The sequence below is a fragment of the Felis catus genome, chromosome B3 (genome assembly GCF_018350175.1).
Source record: "Felis catus isolate Fca126 chromosome B3, F.catus_Fca126_mat1.0, whole genome shotgun sequence".
In the NCBI taxonomy this organism is placed as follows: domain Eukaryota; kingdom Metazoa; phylum Chordata; class Mammalia; order Carnivora; family Felidae; genus Felis; species Felis catus.
In genome coordinates this window covers 137,863,551-137,876,818 of record NC_058373.1, presented here as the reverse complement: position 1 = coordinate 137,876,818, position 13,268 = coordinate 137,863,551, and the positions used below count along the sequence as shown (strand labels likewise).

Genomic DNA, 13,268 nt, shown 5'->3' with positions numbered 1-13,268 from the left:
GCTTCCGATTCTGTGTCTCCCTCTCTCTCTCTCTCTCTCTGCTCCTGCCCCACTCATGTTCTGTCTCTGTCTTTCTCAAAAATAAATAGACATTTAAATTTTTTTTTAAAAGAAAGCTTTTTAAGCAAAAAAAAAAAAAAAAACCTAAAAAGCGATCAAGGTTTTTTAAAAAAGCGTCAGTTGTCCAAGAAATAAGTATCCATAGAGGCTCTGATTCTTGAACAAGAGGCTCTGGATTGCCAGCCTCCTGTGTGCCACCAGCCGAGGTGTCGTCCCTCACACAGTGACGGAGTGGGGGTGTGTTGATGCTGGAAAGTGGGGGTTAGGGGAAGGAGCTTGGGCACTAAGGTGGGCAGCCTCTAAATCCCAGCTCTGCTACTCATCAGCTGCCTGAGTCTGGACCAGGCAATTCACATGTAACACCCACCCCCAGGGTGTTGGAGGGTTTCAGGTCCCAGCGGCTGATGAAAAGCCACATCAGTCACATCTGCCCTGGGTGTGGTTTGTGTGGACCCGGCCACCTTCTCTGACCAGGCTGGGGGACCAGAAGGGTCCCGAGAACACCGCCCACCCCCCCCACCCCGCACTGTTCTCTGATTCTACACCCATACACAGCTCAGAATCCATTCACACCCACCCAAGTACCACAGTAAAATATTAAGAGGAGAAGGACCTACGTGTTTGTAGGTTTAGAAGAACACCCAGGCCTTTGCTCGCGCACGGATTTTACCGCTAGTGAAGCCCTACTTTTTGTCTCCTCTGATCTTCAGAAACATCTTCTAAGACCCCGGGGTAAGAATTACACCCCCGTTTCACAGAAGAGAAAACTGTTCATAAGAGGGACATAGTGACGTGCCCAAGGCCCCACTGTGATCGGTAAGACTGGGACGGCAGACATGTCCAAATCTTTGTCCTCTGCACCCTGGGCTGTAAAGGGCCCAGTTGCTCCCGCCAGTGAGGGAGGCTGATGTGCAAAATTGTTGCGGACGCTGGAGGCTTAGCTGGGGCCTTTTGGCCATATAATGGACACTTGCAAATATCCGTGGAGCCAGGTGGGGCCCGTAAAATGTTAAACAAATAAGGGCTATCGTGTAGAATCTAAAGGCTGCTTCCTGGAGTCCCGGCCAAGCAGGTGTGGTGGGGGCCGAGGGTGGGGGCGGGACTACCCCCTTTATGGAAAGGGGCCCGAAACAACCTTTGGCGGCAGTGAGCTTCTAGGGATGGGCCCTTGGTTTACTCTCCCAACCTGTGTCAACATCTGAAGGGTGTCTAAAGGCTAGAGCGGTGTTTCCCAGGGCGACACAGCTAGACAAAGAAGGAACCGGAAGGCAACTGGTACCAGGAGAGGGGGTTGCTGAGGAGCTGTTCTGGGCCAAGGTTTTCCCACTGTGTCATCTTCCCCAGCTCAATCCCACCCCGCCTCCCCGGCCCGGGCCCTGCAGAGGACAACGGTAGCCCAGTCTCCATTCCCCGGGGGGCTCAGGTTTCTAGATGCCTCATCCCCCCCCACCGATTCTCTGAGGCCCCCTGCTCCATGGTCGTTAGGCTTTTTCTCCCCACCTGCGTGAAACTTGCTTCTTTTCAGAAGCAAAAGTCTGGGCATCTTCCCGCAAGCTGTCTTCTCTCCAGCCTCGCTCTGGGCTTCATTTCTGACCTCTGGCGTCTCCTGAATTCCATCTGGGATTTCCGTCGCAAGGGCAGGGCCCGTCCGCACACCCAGATCTGTTGCGGTGCCCTGGATCTCGTCCAGGGGGAGCCCCAAAGCCAACTCTGGGTGGGGGTGCTTAATCGTCTCCAGCCTCAGTCTCTACCAGCCTCCGCCCTCCCAAGCCACTCCATGTAACATCAAGGAGGACAGCCTGCTGGTCTTGGGGACAGGCAACAGCCTCATGACCCGTCTCCGATCTCCTCCTCCACTGGCAGGGAGACCCGTCCGCCTCTCCGACGTTGGGATTCTGGGGCTGCCACAAGCCTCCCCTCCAACCTATCCTCTCAACACCCTGAGCCTCAGTTTCCTCACCTGTAGCCTGGTAAGAATACTAGGACTGACCTCACTGGACAGCTGGAGGGCCCGTACCTGGCCCATCACGTGGCAGGGCTGAAAAGTGTGTGAGTACTGGGTCACTGCACCGTGGCTTCCACGGCTCTTGGGGGCTGGTTCCCGCCCCTTGATGAAATCTTGCGCAGCCCTACCTGGCTTACCTGCTCACTGGGGGACAACGCCACTGATAATAAGAATCACAGTGTTTCATTTGAGTACATATTGGGTTCATTCAGTACAGTGATCAAAACTCTTTACTTCATTCAGAGTTAAAGCTGCTTCTCCCTCGGCCAGGGAGCGATTGGCTAGAAGCATCGCGGTCCCCGGGGAACACTTCTGCACGCTCTGTCCCATTATCAACACAAGCACTGTTGTGCTGCTCCCTCCTCGCCCGCCAAAGCCGCTCCAGCGGCCTCTTAAATAGCCCTTGAGCCCTCTTGAGGGTGAGCCACGCCCCGGGCCACTGCGCCTCCGGAACTGTGGAAGACACACGACGGTCTCCCTGAGGCTTCCTTGGAGACAAAAGCACCACCCGTGTGTCCCCGGTTGGAGGGGGGATTAAAGGTAGGAGTGGGGAAGTGCTCACCGCCAGGGACCCCTTCGTTGAAGGAATCCTCCCACCTCCTGGCCTCTCTTTTGCGTTCTGGGGCAGATGGACGGACAGAGGTCCTGAAATCAGTTATGGGCCATCTCCTTCGCAAGTTCTACCCGGGCGGTGTGGTATCCGCTCTAGAAGGTGGGAGTCTAAGCATTGGAGCCACCATCTGAGGGCCTTGCTAGAAAAGCAGAATAAAATCGATCCGCCCAAACACTACGGGATACAGTGTTCTCAACCACCCAATAAATGTTGCTATTCGACTAACTGAATAAATGTTAGGCAGTGCTATTTTTACTAACAATAATTACCATCATTATTTGTCCAGCCTTGGCTCTTACAGGCCTTCTCTCCATTTATGGTCTAAGCTCTGCAAATGCCTTGCAGTTTCCTGCCTTACTTCATTCTCTCTGGACGCCTCCCTATCCCTATCCCCCTCCCAGGGGGACCCTAGGGTCTGGGGGACCCGAGGCGGGCCCTAGGCAGCCCTTGACCTCACTGTCTGGCGGTTTCAACCTCCCCAGAGGGAGCTGACCCCTCTCTTGCTCTGGTGCTCCCTGCAGCAACTATCCTGCCTCCACTCCTGGCATAATCCCACCCACTGCATGGCCTTTATATGCTATCTTGCCCCCCCCTCCCACCAACATATGACTTTGAACCAGGCCTTAGGTTTTTACATAGCCCTAGTGCACCTGTATCCAGCAAGTGTTGTTGAATAAATAAGTGATAAGTGAATGAATCAATGAATCAATGAAGAATCGATGAAGAATAAAAAAACCAACCAACCCACCAACCCACCAATCAACCAATCAACGTGCTAGTAAAGGAAGTGAAATCCTTCTCAGTCAGCCCTGTCTGAAGCTACCAAACCTCTGAGCATTTCAATGAGGCCTTGATGACTAAAACGGAGCTGGGGGCTGGCTCTGCATAAAAAATTTATCTAGAGTTTTCTTCGGTATTCCCCTAAAAATAAAGACTGGGGAGTGATAGCAAGCATGTGGTTCCCTTTGGGTCTTCATGGCCAAGAACCCTAGGGCCCCGACTCTGACAAACCCTGGGGTTCTGAGGCCATTAAAACCAGTACTTTGAGTGACAATGGTCGTTCCTTCACATTTCACTGGGGTCGCCATTTCGGAGATTCAAGAGGTGCGAAGGACCTGCTCCCTATGAGTACTGGTAACCATGGTCATGAACACTGTGTCTGACAGACCAAGCCCTGCCCTTGACAGTTTATGAAGGGGCTTCATTTGCCCAGGCTCACTTGGGGTCAATAGTCTTTTTTAATTTTTTTTTTTCAAATTTTTATTTATTTTTGGGACAGAGAGAGACAGAGCATGAACGGGGGAGGGGCAGAGAGAGAGAGAGACACAGAATCGGAAACAGGCTCCAGGCTCTGAGCCATCAGCCCAGAGCCCAACGCGGGGCTCGAACTCACGGACCGCGAGATGGTGACTTGGAGTCAATAGTCTTTAGACTTCCAGTTTGCCCGATCCAATGGGCAACTTTTATCCTCATCTTCTTGGCTGAATTTAACACAATTGATCACTATTTCCTCCAGCTTTAAACACTTTCTTCCATTACTTTCTGGGCCACCACACTTTCTTGGTTTTCCTTCTCCTTAGCTGGCTGCTCGTTCTAGATCCTGCCCTCCTCGGGTCTCCTCTCTCCTCTCCTTTCCTCCTCTCCTCCTACAATCACTCTATTAGTGACCTTGTCCATTCTCAAGGCACTGAATATCACTTTGCCCTGAGGACTCTAAAATATCTATCACTAGGCTGGTCCTCCCTTCTGAGCTTCAGACTCACAAACCCAACTGCCTGTTGGACACCCTGCCCTTCTCTTGAATGTCTCACACTTTAGATTCTTGATTCCCACTGCTCACCTCATCACACTTAAGCCTGTCCCAGCCCCCTGGCCTCATCCATCTGAGTAAATGACAGCATCATTCATCCAAATGTTCACGTCAACAACCTAGCATCATCGTTCTTGCCTCCCTTTTCTCCTCCTCGTACCTCACACTGGAAATTCTACTGGCAGTTCCTTTGAAATACCTCTGAATTCTGATTACTTCTCTCCTCTCTGCTCCTGCCCTGATTCCTCTCACTATCATCTCTTGCCCGGATGAGCAACGGTCCCCTAACTGGCCCCGTTACTGCCAAACTCTGCCCCATCGGTTCTTCAAACAGCCACGGGAGTCATCTTTCAAAGCAGCAAATCATATCATGCCACTCATCCGCTTAAAATTCTCACATGATGCCCTAGCCAATGCAATAAAGCAAGAAAAAATATTAAAAGTATACAAAAAGAAGCAAAACTGTCAGAATAGAGTCTGGTCATGAGAAATATCACCTTGCATTTTGTGTTCATGTCTTTCCAGTTCCCTCCAATCTGGGATGAATTCTTACTCTTTCCCTGTCTTCCATGTCTTCAACAAATCTGTAGGATGACCCTCAACTTGGTCCCATCTGAGATGTATACGGACAGGATATAGATTCAGTAGAAACCATCTGGAAATTTCCAAAAAGTTGTATTTAATATACACTTCTGCCATCGATTACTGCACACCCTTATAAACACTTGCTATTTTCTGTTTTGTTCCATTTTGGCCACTCTGGTGGATATGTAGTAGAATCTCAAAGAGTTTGAATTTGAATTTCCCTGATGACTAATGATGTTGAACACCTTCTCATGTGCTCACTGGCCCTTTGGATGTCCTCTTTTGTGAAGATCGTCTTCAATAATTTTGCTCATTTAAAAAAAATAGGTTTGTCTGTCTTTTTCTTATCTATTTTGTAAGTTCATTAAATATTTTTTAATGTTTTTATTTCTTTTCGAGGCAGAGAGAGACAGAGCATGAGCAGGGGAGGAGCAGAAAGAGAGGGAGACACAGAATCCGAAGCAGGCTCTGGGCTCTGAGCTGTCAGCACAGAGACCGACACAGGGCTCGAACTCACAGACTGTGAGATCATGACCTGAGCCGAAGTCGGACGCCCAACCGACGGAGCCACCCAGGCGCCCCTATTAAATATTTTTAATACAAGTTCTTAAATGTTGAAAACAATATAATAAAGCATCTAGAAGAAAACATAGGGGGGATATCTTTATGATTTTGTGTAAGCAAAGATTTCTTTAACTGAATACAAAGAAAAAGACTGATAAATTGAATTTTATTTAAATCAGGAACTTCTGTTCACCGAAAGACCCTTTAAAAAGAGCCAAAAGGCAAGCCATAAAGGAGGAGAAGACGCTTGTAATGCATATGCCCAGTAATCACATTTTTGGTCATACCTACTAACCTAGACTATACATATATCCAATGAATATATACATACATGTTCCCAGGTATGTATCTAACAGAAATGCTTCCATACGTGTGTCAAAAACCATGAACAAAAATATTAACAGGATTTTTACTAATAGCCCCAAACTGGAAACTACTCAAATGTTCATCAACAACAGAAGGGATAAACAGTTTAAGAGATAGTATAGAATGGACCATTATATAGTGGTGAGGGAGAAAAGAAGCTAATTGCTGCATGTAAGGATATGGATAAATCTCTCGGATAGGGTCAATCAAAAGAAGACAGGCACAAAGAAATATATGCTAATTCCATTTATATATGGTTCAAAAGAGGTGAAACTCACCTTTCACTATGGAAACATTTATCCCTGATGTGTATACTTAATTTTTGTGTACTTTATCGAATGCACTCTGCTTCGATTAGAATTAAAAGAAAGACACATAGCTCCCCAGTGGCTTCTCATCACACTCATCGAAATTCTTATCAAGGCCATATATGATATAGCCCCGCCCAGGTCACTGGCCTCAAATCCTACCGTTCTGCACTTCATTCGCGCTAGCCACACTGGTCTGTGGCTGATACTCAAACACACGAAGCTGGTGCCCATCTTTTGTAAATAGCACCACTGCTCCCAATTCTTCACCCTTCTGTCTATGCACTTCACAGTTGTACCTGCTAGGGGTAGAGCATACTTCTCTGCCCCATTGGTGTTAAGCTTGACCACCCCTCCCTGTGTGATGTGCTTTGGTCCACGAAATATCAGTAGAAGCCTCAGTGCGCTTGGTCCAAGCCTACGCTCTACGATAGCTCCCCTCTTTCTGCTTCCCCTCTTGCCTTCCCGCCTCCAAATTGAGAACACGTTTTCTCCCTAGTGTGCTGCATCCAAAGAAGATGAGAAACAAAGATTTGCAGCACGGAGCCAAGCCTGGCCGAGACCACCCTGGACCACCCTGGAGCAGCCAACCACTAACTGACCTGCAGCGGGATCATCAAGAATAAAGAGTTGTTGTCTTAAGCCGCTGAGTTTGGGGATGCTTGTTATGCAGCGTTAGTGGGGCAATAGCTGACTAATTCAGCACCTCTGGATCATTACCTTCTGCCCGAAAAGCTCTCCCCCTAAATATTCTCTTCTTTGTTCAAATGTCACTTCTTCAGAGTCTTTGCTTTGCCACTCTATCAACAGAGTTCCACGCCTTCCTTTCATTCCTTTTTATCCCCTTGCCCTGCTTTATATTTTTTTATAGCTCTTACGGCCACTGCCATCTTACTAACTATGCGTGCATTTGTTCATTCCGTCTTCCATACTTCCAAGACATTTTGTCTTTGCTGGATCTCCAGCATCTAGCACAGTGACACTAACCAGGAACTCAGTAAATACTTGTTGTGTCCCTGCCCTCCTCCCCACGCACAGTGTCGCTGGCACACGGAGGAAAAGACTGACTCAAAGGTCACGTCCTTTCCCCTGCTTACCAAGATGGGGCTGGCACAGAAACACAGAGTGACCAACTCCTAAGTTGCCGGAGGGGAGGAAAAAAAAAAAAAACAGAAGCAAGGAATCTGCAAAATCCACAAGCTGTCACACGAGCCCCTGGGAAAACTTCTCCATCGTGATGGTGATTGGGTGTGAGCCAGTGCGTGCCCATAAGCGCACACTTGCTCAGTTCATCCCTCCAGGAGCCCTTTCTGGGGCCTCGCTGCCAGAGAACATGCCCCAGGCAGGGAGCAGAACCCTTCAGTGCAGTGTTGCGGGTTTGCCAAAAGCCACCCACACACCTGATGTTTCCAGAGTCTACCCGCAGTCCACAGAGGGGGCTGAGTGCCAGCTATGTGTCCGGCTCTGTGCTCCGCCCTTCGTGGGCTTTATGACATCAATCCTCCCACGCCCGTGCAAGGTACACATCATCATCGTTACTATTTACCAAGGAAACTGCAGTCAGGGCAGTTAAGGAGCTTGCCCACAGAACCGGCAGAGCCAGGATTTGAATCCCAGTCCTGCTGATGTCGAAGCCCTTATGGTTTCCACCGCATTACCTGTCCCTCTGCACAGAGAGGGGTGGGCAGACACGTACAGAGCTGGGGGCCGTCAGGGCCGCGCTTAACCCCCCCCCCCCAGCTTCCCCAGCACTCCGAGTCTTATCTCATGCTCCTGGGTCTGGAATTTGATTTGGGGGGAGGCATCGCATTGAACCTGACCTGCTTGCTGTGAATTACTTCTGAGATTTCTTAGGTGGATAAACAGACAGTCTTCAATTGTAGTTTAGAGTGCTGCCTCCTTTGAAATAAAGGCAGGAGAATCGCACCTACGTACAGCTATAAATACAGGTGCGGGCATAGTTATAAAGATATAAATTATAAAAAAAAAAAAGTGGGGGGGGGGGGAGGAAGTAGCCACAGAAATACTTAGAGGGAATTGAAATAGAAGGAAGAATAAGAATAAAAACTGCTTAGGTTTCTACAAGGAACTGGCGCAGCAGTTTGCAGAATTACTTATGCGCAAGCCTCTGGCAAGAGAAACAGAAAGATGCAAAAAGTTTCTTGGTGAATAACTTTCCCGAGTGCAGCGCAAAGGTCTCTGGGAGCATGCCCTGCAGCTGGGATGGCAGCAGCAGGGAATGCAGTGGGGGAAGGGCGGGACAAACCCGCGGGGACAAGCCCTTCGGGTGGGACTGGTGCTCACCCACCTCGAAGATGGGAGGCCATGGGTCCTGACTCCGTCCCCAAAGAAGGAAATCCGCATGTGATCTCTCTGCGGCTCTGCAAGCCTCCCAGGCTGGTGGCCCCGTGGGGAGGCTGAGAGCGGACGCCGGGGTGATAAACGGATCTGGTATGAATCCTGGTACTGTGACCCTGTGACCCTGTGACCCCTCCCTGGGTCTGGAAAATAGGATTTGCCCTGCAGGACCACGTGGGGAGGAAGGGATATCTTCACGAAACACACATGGGTCTGTCTCCGGGCTCACAAAGCCGAGCATGGTGGTTAGGGCTGGGCTGCTGCTGACTTGGAATTCTTGCTTCGGAGGCAGACCCTCGTTAGTTCAAGCCAATATTAAAAGTGATTTGTGTCTTTCGAACTTGTGCCAGTGGGTCAGGAAGGAGCTGGTGCCCGCACTTATTTTTGCATACTAAATAATAATAATCTTCGTCCTACTCCCAAAGAGCCTTCTCATTTGCATCCCTGTTCCTTGTCTACCTCACTGGAATATATGTTTTTTTTTTTTAATTTATTTTTGAGAGACAGGGAGAAAGGGAGAGCCGGGGAGGAGCAGAGAGAGAGAGAATCCCTAGCAGGCTCCGTACTGTCTGCGCAGAGCCGGATGCGGGGCTCGCACTCACGAACTGTGAGATCGCGACCCGAGCCGAAATCAAAGAGCCGGACACTTAACCAACAGGGCCACGCAGGCGCCCCTGGAATACGTGCTTCATAAAGGGAGCAAGGATATTGAATCCCAAGAGCCCGCCCAGTGTCAGCGCACCGAAGGAGCCCTGGGGAAGATTCCGCGGTGCGAATACGTGCACGCCCGGAAGCTGGGTTACAGCCTTTGGTGGGATCAGCCTTCAGCGACACTCACCAGCGTTCACGTGCAGCCCCTGCTCTCTGCATGTCTCAAGTCCAGGACGGCGCCACAGATAGATTCAGGGTTCAAAGCTTAGCACCCATGACACCTCCTCCCGGAAGCCTTCCCGTATATACCGCGGTCAGAATCAACCCCCCTGCCCTGCGCTTCCATGGCCCCCAGCTCTGGGCCCTCATCATTCCACGGAGCAGGGCAGTGGCTTTTCAGGGACGCCAGGCGCTAAGTCAACGAGCCCAGCGCATCTCCCCAGGGAGGAGTGACGAGCAGCAGGGCGGTGGGAGCAGAACAGCAATGACATCTGAATTATTCGCAGGATCCATCCAGCTGCCGGACCGAGCCCGCAGTGCAGCGGGGGAGCAAGGGACAGATGGCAGATTAGTCGGGGCGCAGTTGCGATGATCTCAGCGAGAGGTGACGCTGGCGGTGAAGGTGGGGTGACATCGTCGGGTTGCGGAATTGGTTTTAAACGTAAAACCCACAGAATATCCCAGAGAACCCAAAGACCGGGAGCCGGAAGACCACGGGAGAAGCCGGTGTGGGAGGAGCCCGAGGGGGTCAGTCGGGGCCGTAGTGAACTGGGGGTGTCTGTCAGACATCCAGCGGGGACATCGCACAGGCAGTTGGATACATGGGACAGGATGACACCCCTGAGAAGTGAGTGTGGTAGAAAAAAGAAGCCAAGGACCCATCCCCACGCTTGGATCCCCCTGGCTGAGGGTTCACACCGCGGCCAGCTCTGTACTAGGCGCTGTGGGAGGCACGGATTCGAAGGAGACCCCATTCCTGTCCTCGAGGTCGGGGAGACGGAACTTGCCTCTCACCCGCAGACCCAAGATGCTGTGTGATGTGGAAAGACCTCTGGCCAGAGCCAGGCAAACCTGGGCTGGGCCCCCTCCCCCCACGCCCCCCTCCCACCCCCGCCCACCAGCCATGGCTTTTCTCTAAGCCTCAGCATCCTCCTCTGTAAAATGGGGACAACTGTCCGTCCTAGCAGGGGACACACTGAGAGCTCTAGAGAGAAGAGAGGTGCTTGGCAGAAACCGGTGCTCGGGAACCTGTCTGTACTCTTTATGATTCGCTAGCACGTTCCCCCCGGCCCTCCGCCCTGAAGGCCCTCCGGCTCATATAATGTCAGTTGGGTTTCCAGAGGGCCTGGCCTCCAGGAATGGACCTGGAGACTCCCCTCACCTGCCACCCAGCCTCCCTCCGTGGCTGCTGCTTGCCTCATGCAGGCTGGGGACTTTCGGTGGCAAGGTCAAGGCCACGCGGCCGCTTGCAGTAATTGGAAATGACAACAGTGTTTTGTCTCCCGGTGGAGACTGGTGGAGATCAAAGCCGGCATAAAGGAGTGGCTCTGACAGGCAGGAATGCCCTGGCAAATGCCATCAATTACCGAAAATTGGCTGCAGTTAGGACTATTACCATTAAGGGCTGCCTGGCTTCCCCCAAAGTGCCCCCGAGGCGCATTCCTGACAGCGGGGGTGAGCGGGTCCCACGGGGCTGGTGGGAGGGCAAAGAGAATTCCGAGGGTTTCCACTGACCGCGACTCAGGCTTCAGCACGGATTACCACTGGCCGAGAGACAAGCAAAAGGGGATTCTGGGAAGGGTCTCTGGGCAAAGAGGAAGCGGGGGTCCTGGAAAACGTGCGGGGAGAGAAACTGAGCTCTGGAGACCTGTAAGGGAAAGACCGGTGGCCTCGGGGCTCTCTCACCCTGGCTGCTGCCGTGCCTTGGCACAGAGGTGGGCATCAGCCCTCTGCCCTCCGGGTCCTGATTAGGGGGTGCGGATGTCAATGGTGTGTCAGAGGAACACCTCCTTCGGGTATGAGAACCAAGGGGATCTTGACAGGATGTCGGACCCTGAGCCAAAGGACAGGGCCCCGCGGGTGTTTGATGGCCACTCACTGCCTTCTTATCCCCGCAGCAACTTTGGGGAAAGGGCCCTGAGGAAGACAGGCAGCCAGAGAGTGACCCCCCCCCCCCCCGCCCCCAGAGCAACAAAGTATGCATATGACAATTCCGGCAGGTTCCGGGGATGGATGAGAGGACGAAATGGTAAAGGAACCAGTTGTTCCTTCAAGAGAGACTGAGACGTAGCGGAAAGATCCTCACCTTTCTAGCCGGGAAATATGGATCTGATCTCCGCCTCCAACGCTTAGGAGCTGTGTGACCTTCAGCAAACCACTTAACCTCTCTGAGCCTCATGCTCCACATCTGAAAAGGGAGGAAAGTAATACCGGCATCAGAATTCTGTAAGATGGCCCTTTAAAAAGGGGTCACGACGTCGTTACTGCTGTCAGTAAAAAGTCCCGGGCTAACTGCTGCTTGGCGATCCGAGCGGGTCCTCACGTGTCAGGGTCAACACGTGCGCATGCGCTGCTGTCTCGCGTGCTGTCAATCAGCCGGCCGGTGGGGGCCCTCACGCATCATCCTGAGAACAAAAAATAAAATGGCTTTGTGTCAGGAGGCTTGTGGCTGCAAGTAACAAGGTGCCCACTTGACGGTGGCTTAAACAGTGAAGATCATTATCTTGGCCAACAGCTGAGCGGGGGCTCTTCCAGACCTGGCTTAACAGCTCAACCAGTCGAGGCTCCAGTGTCTTTCCATCCTTTGCCTCTGCCACCTCCAGCCTCTCATCTCAGCCGGGGCCAGCTCCGCAGCCTGCAAGCACCAGGGCAATGAAAATGAATGGCCCGTTGTCTGAAAAGCAGGGTAAGAGTGCTGTAAAAAACACTAAAATATAATTTTTTTTTCTTTTGTGTCTTTCTCGACCTGTCGTGGTGTTTTGAGCTGCTGCTGGGGTCCTCTCCCGCCAATCACGGGACTGACCTGCGGTGACCCGGCTGGGGCCCAGAGCACTCAGGGCAGCTGAGACCCCCTCCTGGGGAGGTAGAGTGGCAGCCGGGGGCAGAACCACACCTAGAAGGCTCCACGCGTCCAGCCCATGCTCCGCCGTCCCAGCGGACTTGGCTTACAAAACACAGATTCAAAGATAAAACTACTCGGGATTTTAGGACAGTGACCCCAGAGCCTTAAATCCCAAGCTCGGGGCACAAAGCCAGCCTCTGCCTCCTGTCTGCACATGGTCTCCCCACGGTGATGACACCCTCAGGTAGGAAAAAAGGGGCTTGACCCACAGTGTCTCGCCCCTTTTCAGGGCAATAGTTATCGCCCCCCCTTGGCCAATAAGATGAGAGAGACCCTTCTACTGTCATCTCATTGGTCAGGGCTGGTCATGTGGCCACTGCTAGCCACAAAGGAGTCTGGGAAAGCGAGTCTCTAGAAGGACACGTTCCTGCAAGGAAAAAAAGAGGCTGGCCGTAGCTGCTGGAGACCCTCAAGGGCGTAGGCCGCAGGCTAGTGTAGGAATCGTGCAAAGCCGCTTTGGGCTGCTGGGTCACCACCTGTAAGGGGTTCAGATCCATCGGCCTGCAAAAGGACGGGCACAGGAGACTACGCGGTGACCAAGCAGGCTCCCGGACACGGAGCATCCCCCTCTCGTCGCAGCCTGCGGGAAGGGGGTGTGAATCCCACTTTTCGCAGAGTAGGGAACAGACACGCTTTTCAGTCCTTGTCTGGCGTCACACAGGCCGTGAGTTCAGTGCAAGGGCGAGAACGTGAACCTGACGGACCTCACTCTGAAGCCTCTGCCCCAGCCCTCGTCCAGGCCAGTGCGCGCTGAGGAGGCGGGCGTCTCTGTGACTTGTCCTCCAGGCAGGGGCGGGGGCGGGACTGCAAACCAGGCTGGGGCTTGC

General features: G+C 52.2%; 1 long non-coding RNA gene across 2 annotated transcripts; it reads right to left on the bottom strand.

Annotated features, from left to right (window-relative positions):
- Positions 1-4,964: 4,964 nt before the first annotated feature.
- Positions 4,965-12,664, bottom strand: LOC102900718. Of its 2 annotated transcripts, XR_006599963.1 has the most exons (3): positions 12,077-12,664; positions 11,626-11,944; positions 4,965-5,143 (listed from the first exon to the last, which is right to left on the bottom strand). It is a non-coding gene; the product is annotated as an uncharacterized LOC102900718 (long non-coding RNA). The 2 variants fall into 2 exon arrangements; XR_002743252.2 differs by lacking the exons at positions 11,626-11,944; positions 12,077-12,664 and adding an exon at positions 7,409-8,315.
- Positions 12,665-13,268: the final 604 nt, after the last annotated feature.